A 15,967-nucleotide genomic window follows, 5' to 3' on the forward strand; every position below is an offset into this window, starting at 1 on the left:
CCAGTGTGATATTTGTGAAGCAAGTACCATTTTGGTTTATCCAATTGGTATGAAAATTTCGCAACATCTTCATGTGACCAAATAACCCTACCATGCCAAATTTCGGCCCAAGTGGATGCACTATGTGAGTGCTACTTCTATGTCTACATTTCTGGACAGTGTGGCACTTTCTACAGCAACTACTAGCTAAACCCCTCCCCTTGAACTGAAACCCTGCCATCTTACTCACCTTAGTGAGTGATCAACCCCAGTCAAACCTCAGTCTAACCCTCCCGACCAATCTTCTGCAGAAGGGATCAAACACCTTGTTGTTCGGCTGGTTTGGAGCCTTCTGTTTTTCTCTTCTTTGGTCCTAGACCGTGTTGTTGCTTCCTTTGGACTAAGGGTAGCAGGATCCTTCCACCAAACATGATTTCTCCGATCGCTGTGCCCCGTGCACGCCAGCTCGGGCGGTGACCACGGGTCATGCCGGCCAAACGCGCGCTCTGGCGCCTCTGCCTTCTTCTCCCTCTCTGTGCACTCGTCCCCTCATCGCCTGACCCTGTCTAGCGTGTTCCCCGCATCGTCGCTATCTCTCTGGAGCTCTTGCCCCCTCCGTCCTCTTCTTCACCGACGCAAGTCGCTGCATGTCCACGGACGAACAGTGGCGATTTGGCTTGGTTCGTCGCCGTCGTCATCCTCCCCGTGCTCCCTTGGCCGCCTCCGCCCCATGAGACTCTCCCTTGTCCCCCCCCCCGTCGTCTACCTTCGAGCCCATGCATGAGCCCACGCATTCGCGGCACCGGCCACGCGTCCGCGGTGACGCCAGCTCGGCCATGCCCTCGCACAGCTATATATAGCCCCTCCCCGTAGCTTCCGAGCACTCCAGCAGCCTCGCCTCACTCCATTAGCCCTCCTCGACCACTCACCCGAGCTCGAGAGCCTCTCCTCGACCCCCCGGCCGCCGTGCCCGCCGCCGGACTCGGCCTAAATTCACTCGAGCCTGGCCTCCTCTCTCCACTCTAGCTCCACCAGAAGAACCGTTCCACCCCGGCGAACCTTCCCCACCGAAGCCACTGTGTCCGCATTTCCCATGTCCGGCCGCCGCCTCTGCCTTCGGCCACCTCAAGCCCCATCGCCCTCGGCTCTCCCCGGCGTGGACGCTTCCCTAGGTGGGTGCGGCGCCTCTCTCCGAGGCCGTCGTTGCCCTCCCCTCGGCTGGAGCTGGCCGGAGCCACCGAGGCCAGCGCCGGCGCCATGCTGCCTCGCCGCCCTCTGTTCTTCGTGAGGAGGAAGAAGGAAGCGGAAGGAGAGAGAAGGTACGATGGGACCCGCGTGTAAGCCTCTAAGCCACCCGGCCCCGCCTTGCCACACTGGATAAGTGGAGGCGTATTCTCTGGAATACGTCTTCCCAGCTGGAAAGTGCATTTCTTTCTGTTTCGGCCTTAAAGTATGTTTCCTCTATTCTGAAGGCGTAATCCTCTAAATACGCTTTCTCTTTTTCAGCTCAGCCGGCCGAAGTGGTTATTTTGTGAACGTTCACTGTATAGCCCCTTTTCTCCCTAAAAAGTGAACGGCCACAACTTTTCACTCGTAACTCCGATTGAGGTGAATCCAAAGCCTACTTCTTCATCTCGTCGATCCCGTTCTGTTGGTGTCACTTTCATTATGGTTTGATATACTGGAAATGACCTTATTGCCCTTGCCCCTAATCAGCCCCCTTTGAGAGAGAAACCTTTCCGGCATTTCGTTCCGCGATCGTTCCGCACTCCTCCCCGGTGCCTTCTTCATCCCCAAGCAAGCCACAACCACCATTTGCATGATAGCCATGCAGTAGAATTGGTTTTCAACTTGAATCTTTAATAATCCGTCTGTTTGTTTTGCTATTATTATCGTTATTTTGGTTATGCTTATGGATCAGTGTTCACCGATATGCTTTGCTTTCTTGCACCTGATTATCATGTTCTACTTGCCAGTATTACTTTCATATTGTTCATGCTTGCTAGTAGTACATATTGGTGTTGGTCATGATCTTCGGTACGTGACTATTGCCGGTTACCGAGTACCGTTGTTACGGATGTTTCTTTGCTGGTTAGTTGGTTAAGTGATTACTCGGTAATATTATTGTGATATTCTTGCATGATATTCATGTGGATGCTAGTGGCCATACTATGCTTATGGTAGAGCTATGCTTGTGTTAATCATGCCCATCATTATGCCATGCTCAGTTGAATATGGTTCATTGTTGTTATGCTCGATGATTATGTTGCACCTCTATGCTTATGTTGATATCATACTCATGCATTGTAGTTGCATCATGTTATTTTGATATGACTCAGCTTATTGCATTCAAGTTTAACCGGAGTTAAATGAACTTGAACAACTGTTGGCTGAGTCATGGTGCCACCATATCGAGCTAACCAGTGCAACCACATTTTCCATTTATGGGAAGGCCCTAATGCGATTTATTATCATGCCTCTCGCCGGTGCCTCCAACAAGGGAAGGTTATGCGCGGGCGCTACCCTGATCAGGTAGGACGGCATAAGCCTTGTGTGCCCGTTGTTGTGATTTGTATACCATGTCCCCGTTTGGCACCGTTTTTGTTTTGCCACGATAGTGGCCATTGATGCCTTTGGTAGGCACGGGGCCACCCATGACTTAGCCCAAAGGGGAGTTGGTCGGAGTGGCCGGGAGAGTGTCATGGCAGTAGATCGGTTTTGTCGGAACGCCGTTGGTCCACCCGAATGGGAGTGTGAGGCCATGGGTTCAGTGGTGTGGGTATAGTGTGCTAACCTCTGCAGAGTGTGTGTTTAAATCTATCGATAGCCGCGCCCGCGGATATGGGCCCAGTTCATAGTCGGTCACACTGTGGGCCAATAGTAATAATAATAATGTGCTAAATAACAACCCTGGTTCGATGATGTAAGAAGTTGGTTGATATTCATTATGATCGTGAGAGGATCACCATGGTATCGTGGGTACCGAGTTGATGGATATTTGTGATGTTGTGCGAGAATCATGGGTAAAGGTCAAGCTCCCTGTGGTCATGTATGATTACTACGATATTGTAATACCAAGCTTGATTGGATCCTAACATTATCGTGTGATGTCCGCGATGGTAAGTTCATGCATGTATTGGTTACGAGGTAACCCGATCAGAGTAAGTTGGTGCATGATAGTTTCATCATGTTATATGCTAGTGTTATCATGTTTAAATGTTCATGCCATGCTCGTACTATTCTAGTTGTATCAGGTTATACATGCCATGTTGATCTGATGGTATCATGTTCATCCATGTTTAACCCGTAATTGCTATGCTGTTGTTTGTCTAGATTGCTTTGGTTGCTGTGAGCTCGCAAGTACATTCAATGTCCTGATCTAGCGTGTCATTCCAGTTTGTAGGTCATGCCGGAGTTGATTGCTTGTTTGTCATGGATTCATTGTTTGCGAGCTAGGATAAGCATTCCAGCAAGAGTCCCTGCGGAGGGGAGTTCATCACCGTCGTCGCTGTTCCGCTGCTAGAGTTATTCCGCTGCTTCGTGTTGTTCTGCTGCTTGCATGGAGCAACCGTGGCACGCGTAGTGTCGTCGTGCCGATGTAATCCCCTTGTACCCACATATAGCTTGTAATAAAGATCTAATTTGTTCTATGCTAAGCAGTGCCGTATTCCAGAAGTCTCCTCCTCGATCTCTGGGTTGGAATATGGGGCGTTCTGGTTTCTCTGAGCCGGGGTGCCACATAGCTTGGTATCAGAGCAGATCTAGCTGTAGGACGCCCTAGCCCGCGCGAGCGTTAGAAAGCGGTAGTATAGAGCCCAGTGGTTTGTTGCACTTGTTTGTTGCATTTGTTTGTTGCATAGCATGCATATAGACTCATTATCTTGTCACTAATGGTTAATCTTGTGAGTGTAGTTGGCATCGGTTTCGATCCACTACCTGCACCCTCCTTCTTAGCATGCCTGCTCTTCAGTGTTCGGTGTCATCTGTGTCCCAGCAGGGTGATGCCCTGGTACCGAGTGTTCCAGACACTAGTTGCAGGAGTTATGCTTAGATATCACATCGATATCTTTCTGCCACCCGCCCATATCGTTTCGGTGATAGACTTGTCTCTATCCCGAATCGTGCTATCCATCTCGTCCTGTTTGGCAACCCTTACTGATCTTGGTTATCAGAAGAGGGCAATGCCAGCAAGCACGTTTTCCACCGCTATCCTACCCTGTCATCTCATCCTTTGGATGTGTACGGTTCCCTTTCGTACGCTTGATGATGTAGTCGTGACCCGGTGTCTCGCTACTTGATCACCAAGACCGTCCTCTCCTCCATCTCCATTCAGATCCAACTGGTGTTTAGCCAACGCTTGGTGTAACCTTGGTTACATCAATTCCTTCCACACGTAGACTCACTTTTCGTGCACACCGCCACAACATAATAGATCGCAAAACCGGAGTTTCCATGAAATTTCTGTGCTTTGGTGTGCATGCATATTATTGTGTGAGTAGTAGTAATATGTGATGTTGCTTGATTATTTGCATTATTTATATTATTAGTATGCTTGTGTGCTTTTGTTTTCGTCGTTTCTTTTGCTTCTTTCTTTGGGCCTTCGGTGTTGCCAGATTTTCCCCTTATTAAAGTTGCTCGTTAACCGACACCGGAGCCGAAGAATTAGCAAGGAATGCATATGTTTGGAAACTCAGCTGAATAGGATGGAATTCTCAGCCGACTGTAGTGAAATGGGGAATATCTGATTTTTAGGATTGATAATCAAGTTTGCATTAGCGTGCACTTCTCACAACAATATGGATAATCAAGTCTCCCTCAGTGTCCACTCTTCATGGCAGTGATGATCAAATCAGAAATGAGATGAATTGGGTGCCAGATCAAAAGTATAATATCAGCAAGATTGTGCCATGGATTCAACACTCAGAAAGGAGGATAGTTCAACAAACCCCGTTGCATACAAGTAATCAACAGCAAAAGTATTAAGATGGTATGCATATGTGGCAATCAGTCTGTATATCACAAGGAGAAGCTTCTGGCGTAAGCATCCAGTCTTCCCTCGCAAGCTACCAGAGAAGCTTCCACTGCAAGATTCCACTATCTTCCTCAATGCGATATATGGATGACTTCTCGTCCAAGGTTCTGTATTCTGCAGTAAGCAACCACAAAAGCTTCCGGCATAAGGTACCGAGTCCTCCCCCGGCAAGTCTTTAAGGGGGGGAAGCTTCTGAAGCATGATACCCAACCTTCCTCGGCTTGGTACTATCGATGGCTTCCAGCATAAGCCATCCAGCCATCCTCAGTACAACATTGGGACAAGATATCGCACTGTGAATTGGCAGCATCTGACAGTGTATCACAAGTAACAGATCTGCAACAGTTTGGTCAGAAGCAAGAATCAGTCAGAACACAAGTCTCTCTCGGGGATCCGATTCTCATATATATGCGGTACAAGGATCAGACAGTCGCATGAGGATTATTAAAATGAGAAAGCCAGTGATACATCGCAGTCTGACAAAGGATTATGAAGATTGACGACAAAACTGAGCTCTATACAAGTACCTGTGAACCTGGAATATGACCCTGATGAGCCCTTGTCTTGTTTTCTCCAGTGACGGCACCATGCCTGTGATCTGAGCTGTTTTTAGCTATTCGGGTGTGACGCCCCCGATTTAATCATACACTAATCATGCACGCAAACGTGTACAATCAAGATCAGGGACTCACGGGAAGATATCACAACACAACTCTAAAACATAAATAAGTCATACAAGCATCATAGTACAAGCCAGGGACCTCGAGGGCTCGAATACAAGTGCTCGATCATAGACGAGTCAGCGGAAGAAACAATATCTGAGTACAGACATAAGTTAAACAAGACACCATAAGATGGCTAGCACAAACTGGGATACAGATGAAAGAGGCGCAGGCCTCCTGCCTGGGATCCTCCTAAACTACTCCTGGTCGTCCTCAGCGGCCTGCACGTAGTAGTAGCCACCTCCGGTGTAGTAGGAGTCATCGTCGACGATGGCGTCTGGCTCCTACGCTCCAGCATCTGGTTGCAACAACCAGGTAGAATGGAAAGGGGGAAAAGAGGGAGAAAAGCAACAGTGAGTACTCATCCAAAGTACTCGCAAGCAAGGATCTACACTACATATGCATGGTATCTGTGTAAAGGGGCAATATCGGTGGACTGAACTGCAAACTGCCAGAATAAGAGGGGGATAACTAGTGCTGTCGAAGACTACGCTTCTGGCAGCCTCCGTCTTGCAGCATGTAGAAGAGAGTATATGGTAAGTTCACCAAGTATCATCGCATAGCATAATCCTACCCGGCGATCCTCCCTCGTCGCCCTGTGTGAGAGCGATCACCAGGTTATATCTGGCACTTGGAAGGGTGTGTTTTATTAAGTATCCGGTTCTAGTTGTCATAAGGTCAAGGTACAACTCTGGGTCGTCCTTTTACCGAGGGATACGGCTATTCGAATAGATAAACTTCCCTGCTGGGGTGCACCACATAACCCAACACGCTCGATGCCATTTGGCCGGACACACTTTCCTGGGTCATGCCCGCCCTCGGAAGATCAACACGTCGCAGCCCTACCTAGGCACAACAGAGAGGTCAGCACGCCAGTCTAAATCCTATGGCGCAGGGGTCTGGGCCCATCGCCCATTGCACACCTGCATGTTGCGTACGCGGCCGGAAGCAGACCTAGCCTAGCAGGCGTTCCAGTCCAATTCGGCGCGCGCCGCTCAGTCGCTGACGTCAAAAAGAGCTTCGGCTGATACCACGATGCCTGTTGCCCATATCTTGTCCCACGTGGCGGTTAGTGCGTATAGACCAAATGGCCAGACTCAGATCAAATACCAAGATCTCGTTAAGCGTGTTAATTGATGTAACCGCGGACACCGACCAGGGCCAGGCCCACCTCTCACCTAGGCAGTCTCAACCTGCCCTGTCGCTCCGCCACAAAGATCCACCCAGAGGGCCGTTGGGACAAAGGTCCTTTCAGCCCCCAATCCGTGAATCACACACGAGTGCTCCACGAGCCAACCCGACTTTAGTTATCACACGTATCACGTATAAATTATATAGTATAAACCCGTGATCACCTCCCAAGTGATCACGGCCCGATAGTATAGCACAGCAGACGGACAAGAATGTAGGGCCATAGATGAAATACTAGCATCCTATACTAAGCATGTAGGATTGCAGGTAAAGGTAACAACAGTAGTGGCAAAGACAGGCTATGCAGCAGAATAGGATTAACGGAAATCAGTAACATGCTACACTATTCTAATGCAAGCAGTATAGAGAAGAATAGGCGATATCTGGTGATCAAGGGGGGGACTTGCCTGGTTGCTCTGGCAAGGAGGGGTCGTCAACAGCGTAGTCGGTCGGGGCACCAGCAGCGGCGTCGGTCTCGTAGTCTACCGGAGAGAAGAGGGGGAAGAAACAATGAATACAATGCAAACAGATGCATAACGATGCATGACAAAGCAAACAGCGGTGTTAGGTGTGCCCTAACGCGATAAGAGGTGATACCGGCGAAGGGGGGAAACATCCGGGAAAGTATCCCCGGTGTTTCGCGTTTTCGGACAGATGTACCGGAGGGGGAAAGTTGCGTGTTCGATATGCTAGGGGTGTGTGGCGGACGAACGGGCTGCGTATCCGGATTCGTCTCGTCGTTCTGAGCAACTTTCATGTAGAAAGTATTTTCATCTGAGCTACGGTTTAATTTATATGATTTTCTAAAGTTTTAAATCATTTTTAGAATTTATTTAATTAATTTAATTCAACATTATCCAGAACAGTGCATGCTGACATCAGCATGACGTCAGCAGTCAACAGGGGTGTTGACTGGTCAAACTGACGTGTGCGTCCTGTTCGTCATTGACTAGACTAACTAATCATGATTAATGAGTTTAATTAGTTGTTTAGTTGATTAATCAAAATTAATTAAGTTAATTAATTCTTTAATTAATTAATTTATTAATTAAATTATTATTCATTTATTTTTATTTTTTTATTTCCATTTTTAAAACGTTGTGGGGCTGGGGCCACGTGTCATTGCCCCCGGGGGCCTATCGGGCATGGCCCGAACGGGCATGTGGGCAGCGGGCGAAGCGCCCGTCGAGGCCGGCCCGAGGCGATGGGCGAGCGATGGAGCAAGGCCGCGGTCGGCGGCAGCGGCAGCCGCGCCAGAGAGCGGCGGCGAGCCGTGCGGGGTTGTGGCCGGGAGCGAGGGGCGCGGCCATGGGCGGCGTGCGGCGGGCGTGTCGGGGGCGCGGCCATGGGACGGAGCGGCGCGTGCGGTCGCGGGCAGAGGCCGCGGTCGAGGAGGACGGCGGAGCGCGTCAAGTGGGGTGGCCGGAGCGGGGCGGGCACGGCCCCGGGCGGAGGCCTCGGCAGCGAGCGAGGGACGCGGGGGGGGAGGGGACGGCAGTGAGCAGTGTGGAGGCTGCGGCGGGGCTGTGCGGGCAGGCGCGGCGCGGCGGAGCAGGAGGGACCGGAGCGGGACGAGGCCAGCGCGCGGCACTAGGTGACGGCGGGACTCGACGGAGGAGAGGCCGGGCCTCACCGTGGGGCAGTAGGGTCCGGGCAGTGGGGGTTGAGGCGGAGGACGAAGACGACCGGTCGATGGGGAGGCGAGCGACGATCCGGCGAGGTGGCTCCGGCGATGGCGTCGAGCGGCGGGGGCGGCGTCGGGTGATGCCCCGATCCAGATCGGGATCGGGGGAGGGGGCGAATGTGGGTGGGGGAGTGGGAGACGGGGGTTAGGTTTTCCCCCGGGTGGGGGATATGGAGGGGGAAGTGGGGCGCCGGCTGGGCCGGCCTGGCTAGCCCAGTGTCCAGCTGGGCCGAAGCCTAGTAAGGTGGGAGGGCTTTTTCCTTTTACTTTCTTTTGGTTTTGTTTTGTTTTTCTTTACTGTTTTATTATTTTTATTTTCTTTATTATCTTAGATACACATTATTTTTAGTTTAGTAAAATATGATAACTCCTAAAATAATGTTTCAGAACCACCCACTGACATAAAAGTTTTACCCCAAAATAAATTGGTTTAGAGTTTTATTAATTGAAAAGAGGCATTTACTTAATTGTTTTTGTTACTGTTTAAATCACTTTAGAGTATTAAAGCATTATTTAAAAGTATGGTTTCTTCACCATAATTACATATGCATCATTTGGCACCTCCCGAACATTTTAGTTTTAACATTTGAAAATCCTTACCATTTAACTTGTTTTTTACTTTTGATTTCGAACGGGATTCAATCATCGCGATTAACAACAGTAATCGCGGTGACGTGTCATCATTAACAGGGAATTACTGTAGCTTAACTATTCGGGCGTCACAATTCTCCTCCACTACAAGAAATCTCGTCCCGAGATTTAGGAGGGGAGTAAGGGGGAAGGGATTGGGTTACGGAAAATCTAACGAATCTTCTCGGTCTTGGTTGCTCTTCTCGAACAAGTCGATCCATTACATTGACGTCTTCATTACTCTGCTTCATGTCATCATGATGAAGTCGGCATCATTTCTTCGGGAACTCCATCGTACTTACGATATAATAAAAGGCGGTATTCCGGAAGAATGGACCTCAGCAAGGTTGACTATCTGGTCGATAACATCGGGGAAGGTGGCGGAAAGTAACTCTCGAATTGAAACTTAAGAAAATATCGAGAGCAAAGTAAGGAGGTATCATGGGGAGTTTCGAGCGGGTGGGCAATCGTTCGATGCCTGAAAAAGGGCGTGAAAGAGGTTCAAAGCAACGGAAATAAGTATTGTGTCTGATAACAGAATTGATGGTCTCTCGGAAGGTGGCTCGTGAACTACTTACGAAGCCAAGCACGAGGATCAACTTTGGAAAATAGGGATGTACAGGAGAGTCAGGTTTCGATCCTGTGGAACTGTGGGTTATGGGCCCACCATGTGGCTTAAAAGTAGGAAGGGCGGTGACATCTTGCGCGGTCATGATAGCAAGGCATGTCAGAGGATAGCATTGTCAGTTATGTCGGCAACAACGTCGGTACCAAGGGCGAGGGACGAAGAGAACCATTTTCCTGCTCGTTGAACGAGGCGGGCCAATAGGCAAAGTTCTCGTCCATCGGTGGTTACCGGAAAGTCATTAACAATAATAACAGGGTCTTACTGACACGGTTGTACACCAAGGTGTTTACATAAGCAGAAGAATATTACTGCTTAGATCATATGGATCACAAGGAAGGTTAAACAAATCAATGGAAAGGAAAATGTGATCATCAGATCAAACAGAACAATGGAAAGGAAAATTTGTTTGACACATATAGCAGGGGTATACCCTTCCCAAGGACAAGCAGAGCAAGATATCCACGACAGGATAGAAAGTAGAAACCATTTAGATAAGGGGAGAGGAATTTCATGACATTACCCATACAATGGTGTTTGAATAATTGATAAAGATAATTTGCCATTGTGCTTCAAATGCCCTTATTGAAGATCGGAGTACCACAGACATGCTTCAAGATAGTATTGACATGGTCATCAGGTAAATATCAGACTTTGGATAGACAAAGGATCCATCAGGGACGACTTATAGAATAAGTCTTACAATTTCCTCATAGAAGAATGGATAACCTCGCAGAAAAGGAAACTATAACAATAGGTCCTCTGGCCAGGTGTGCTAGGCATGACACCACCTTACCGGGTCATATAAAGACCAATGTAATAACTCTTGGAAATATGTTCCAACCATCATATCTGACCGAGATTCAGATCTGATCGGTGTCAGGATACCTCAGACTCAGGATGCCTGAGAAAGAAAGGTGCAACGCAATTGACGAGATGACATTATAAGATTCTCGGTCAATGAACTATGGAAGCAAGTTCCAAAACAAGAGTTCATCATTAAACCAAGGAGAGGATGAGGAGGTGGTTGGTGGAATCAACAACAATTCCTCGAGATTACCAACAAGATGGATTCCACAATTATGTGAACAAGGAAATAACATTTGTCTGATCAAATGATATAATGATGTATGCTCGAGGAAAACATCAATTAAACATTGGTTGAAAGGTGCACCCGAAATATGGGATTAGGTTGCATGATCGAGGTTAGAATGGTGTTTCAATAACCAATGGTCTAAGACTGAACTGTCGACCATTAACTTCAAAGTGATAAGGTTGCTAGAAATACAGAATCCAAGCAGCACCGTTCACCTGTTGGTACCCCGGTTAGAATCAACACGGGAACCAAGAAAGGATGGTGATGGTGAGAAGTATCATTATTTCAAGAATTCGTAAAAGGTGAAGCAATCCTCACCACATCCTTGACATAAAAGCCAGTAATACTTAGAATCATAACATAAGTTGGATAGAAAGGACCTCTAGGTACAACACAAACAGGAACAAGTTTGTGTTGGGGGGAAGGCAAGAATGTTGTCGATGGTAACACAATTCATTCCGGGGCCAGGATGTTATTTCTCATCATGAATTTGATTGGTATTCTGGAAGGAGTCAAAATGTTGATGATGATCACGACAAATTTTGACGAGAGGCTCCATGAAGATGCAAGCAATCGGCGATGACATCAAGTCAAAGGATGATGAAGCGAAAGGTTATTGGAACCACGAGTACGACACAAACTCGAAATCAAGCTTGTTGTTCAAGGTGAAATGATATGACGAGGAAAATCGATGTAAGCTTAGCTCATAGTCGAAAGTTGTGCTCCGAGAATAAGGACCAGGTAGCATAATTAAAATTAGACGATAATGATATAGTCAATCGGGCTAGGAATGACTTGAAGGATTATTAAACTCGTAAGCAATGAAAATTACTTAGAGTTATTGATTCAGAGTGCGGAATTGATTCACTTATCAGTGTTCTCGGTTAACGACAACCCAAAACCCAGAAAAATTGGAATTGGTGAGAAATAACAGTTGATGAAGAACCCATAAGAAGTTATGCAGTTTCGTGATAATCTCGAGATACCAGGGGGGTAATACTCGACGATAGATCAAAGTAAAGGTTGGACTGGTGTATTGATCCACAGAAGACAAGTGCTTAAACTTGCCCGAGAAATGGGATCAAAGAAGAACATATGGTCGGAACCATGATTGCAAAGGATCAATTCACCGATACTAAAGGATATTATATCAAGGGAATAGCTATTATTACAAGAAGCTTCCAGGATAGGATCTACATCGTGTCCATGGGCATGAACACAAAGTTCAAGGTCGACTCCCACTTCTCCAATGCATAACCTTTCATTCACTTCTCACTTTCGAAAAAGTTGTACTGTTGAAATTTTATCTGGCAAAATACCAGAAGAGTATTACTCGTGAAAACTTTTGAGTTCACACATATTAAGGAAGGCATAGGTTCAATCCATCAGGGTATCGTGGAAACATATACCACAAGCTTCAATAGTAAATACCACCAGGTCGAAATCTGAGCATGGTTGAGAAAGCAGAGGATACAATTTACCAAAGGCATTATGTATCTGAGGGAAGGCTCACAAGGTTATTGAATATGAAGGACGCTATTGGATAAAATCCAACAAAGGATCTGCCGGTCCATAATGGAGCTGATGTGAGTATCGACACACAACCAGAGGAAGTAACAATGCAAAAGCATTGGATTATAGAAACAACTGACTAATTCAGAGCTCAAATGCAAAGGAATTGTGATTTTCAAATGAAGGACTCAGAAGCAAATGCTCTGATTAAGGATGGATAAGTTGAGTAGACTTAGAAGCACAACCGATCAAGGCATTGATTGGTCAAGAACCAGCTCATATCCAAATGATGACTGAGTCGGAAGGATAATCCTAGGATTCGATTGATGATTGTGAACATTCGCAACATATTGGATCTGTGGACTCGAAAATTGATAGTGACAAAGGATGCCAATATGATTACTATACTTATGGGATTAACCATAATGCAAGCAAGCAAGAATTTCAAGAACAACAGGCTGGTGAGAATTTTCGTAAGATCAAATAGTATTTTGAAGACTTTGGTGAAGCACATGAACAACTGGGAATGAGTGGATACTCGATAAATGCGAGGAATTATCCGTAGGGGTATTCATGTGGCAATGAACTGCAAGGCAGTAGGCTCAAAGTATTTTCGGAACAATGGAGAGAATTTCGGGGTATCTTGTAACAACAAGATCAACTGGGAATAAAAGTAGGAACGACAAGTGCATGTAATTATCCATAGAGATATTTCGATGGTAGGGAATTGAAAAAGCAACAGGCACAAAGTCTCGACAGAACATCGGAGAGTATCTTCGAAATCCTTCGGTGCACCAAGTAATCATCTGGAGTAAGGGGCTCTCCAGGTGGAAGTACTTACGAGAACCTAGAGTTGGCGTTAGTAAAATCATTTAACCCGAATAGAAGAGAGAGCAGAGTCCGAGAGTATAGACGGGGAGTAAAAGATCCTAGTACCACCCAATGGCGACGTGGGCCCGTAAGACACACAGCCATGTTAGTAAAAGTTTTTGCAATGGCTAGACTCGACTTCGGCCAAGGTGTGTGGAAGGGGGATTCCTACAGGCAGTCGGATCTGATACCAACTTGTGACGCCCCCGATTCAATCATACACTAATCATGCACGCAAACGTGTACGATCAAGATCAGGGACTCACGGGAAGATATCACAACACAACTCTAAAAACATAAATAAGTCATACAAGCATCATAATACAAGCCAGGGGCCTCGAGGGCTCGAATACAAGTGCTCGATCATAGACGAGTCAGCGGAAGCAACAATATCTGAGTACAGACATAAGTTAAACAAGTCTGCCTTAGAAGGCTAGCACAAACTGGGATACAGATCGAAAGAGGCGCAGGCCTCCTGCCTGGGATCCTCCTAAACTACTCCTGGTCGTCGTCAGCAGCCTGCACGTAGTAGTAGGCACCTCCGGTGTAGTAGGAGTCGTCATCGACGGTGGCGTCTGGCTCCTGGGCTCCGGCATCTGGTTGCGACAACCAGGTAGAAGGGAAAGGGGGAAAAGAGGGAGAAAAGCAACCGTGAGTACTCGTCCAAAGTACTCGCAAGCAAGGATCTACACTACATATGCATGGGTATATGTGTAAAGAGGCAATATAGGTGGACTGAACTGCAGAATGCCAGAATAAGAGGGGGATAGCTAATCCTGTCGAAGACTACGCTTATGGCAGCCACCATTTTGCAGCATGTAGAAGAGAGTAGATGGTAAGTTCACCAAGTATCATCGCATAGCATAAACCTAACCCGACGATCCTCTCCTCGTCGACCTGTGAGAGAGCGATCACCGGGTTGTATCTGGCACTTGGAAGGGTGTGTTTTATTAAGTATCCGGTTCTAGTTGTCATAAGGTCAAGGTACAACTCCGGGTCGTCCTTTTACCGAGGGACATGGCTATTCGAATAGATAAACTTCCCTGCAGGGGTGCACCACATAACCCAACACGCTCGATCCCATTTGGCCGGACACACTTTCCTGGGTCATGCCCGGCCTCGGAAGATCAACACGTCGCAGCCCTACCTAGGCACAACAGAGAGGTCAGCACGCCGGTCTAAATCCTATGGCGCAGGGGTCTGGGCGCATCACCCATTGCACACCTGCACGTTGCGAGGGCGGGCGGAAGCAGACCTAGCAACCTCCATTACAAAGGAAGTCACGTTACGCGGTCCAATCTGGCGCGCGTCGCTCAGTCGCTGACGTCACGAAGGCTTCGGCTGATACCACGACGTCGAGTGCCCATATCTTTCCCACGTAGTTGGTTAGTGCGTATAGACCAAATGGCCAGACTCAGATCAAATACGAAGATCTCGTTAAGTGTATTAATTGATGTAACCACGGACACCGACTAGGGCCAGGCCCACCTCTCACCTAGGCGGTCTCAACCTGCCCTGTCGCTCCACCACAAAGATCCACCCAGAGGGCCGTCGGGACAAAGGTCCTTTCAGCCCCCAATCCGTGAATCACTCGCGGGTGCTCCACGAGCCGACCCGACTTTAGTCACCACACGTATCATGTATAAAGTATAGTATAAACCCATGATCACCTCCCAAGTGATCACGGCACGATAGTATAGCACAGCAGATGGACAAGAATGTAGGGCCATAGATGAAATACTAGCATCCTATACTACGCATGTAGGATTGTAGGTAAAGGTAACAACAGTAGTGGCAAAGACAGGCTATGCGGCAGAATAGGATTAACAGAAAGCAGTAACATGCTACACTATTCTAATGCAAGCAGTATAGAGAAGAATAGGCGATATCTGGTGATCAAGGGGGGTCTTGCCTGGTTGCTCTGGCAAGAAGGAGGGGTCGTCAACAGCGTAGTCGGTCGGGGCACCAGCAACGGCGTCGGTCTCGTAGTCTACCGAAGAGAAGAGGGGGAAGAAACATTGAATACAATGCAAACATATGCATAATGATGCATGACAAAGCAAACAGCGGTGTTAGGTGTGCCCTAACGCGGTAAGAGGTGATACCGGCGAAGGGGGGAAACATCCGGGAAAGTATCCCCGGTGTTTCGCGCTTTCGGACAGATGTACCGGAGGGGGAAAGTTGTGTATTCGATATGCCAGGGGTGTGTGGCGGACGAACGGGCTCCGTATCCGGATTTGTCTCGTCGTTCTGAGCAACTTTCATGTAGAAAGTATTTTCATCTGAGCTACGGTTTAATTTATATGATTTTCTAAAATTTTAAATCATTTTTAGAATTTATTTAATTAATTTAATTCAACATTATCCAGAACAGTGCATGCTGACATCAGCATGACGTCAGCAGTCAACAGGGGTGTTGACTGGTCAAACTGACGTGTGGGTCCTGTTCGTCATTGACTAGACTAACTAATCATGATTAATTAAATTAATTAGTTGTTTAGTTTAATTAATCAAAATTAATTAAGTTAATTAATTCTTTAATTAATTAATTAACTAATTAAATTATTATTATTATTTTTTAATTTCCATTTTTTAAACGTTGTGGGGGCTGGGGCCCACGTGTCAT

The sequence above is a fragment of the Triticum aestivum genome, chromosome 3D (assembly GCF_018294505.1).
Source record: "Triticum aestivum cultivar Chinese Spring chromosome 3D, IWGSC CS RefSeq v2.1, whole genome shotgun sequence".
Classification (NCBI taxonomy): Eukaryota; Viridiplantae; Streptophyta; class Magnoliopsida; order Poales; family Poaceae; genus Triticum; species Triticum aestivum.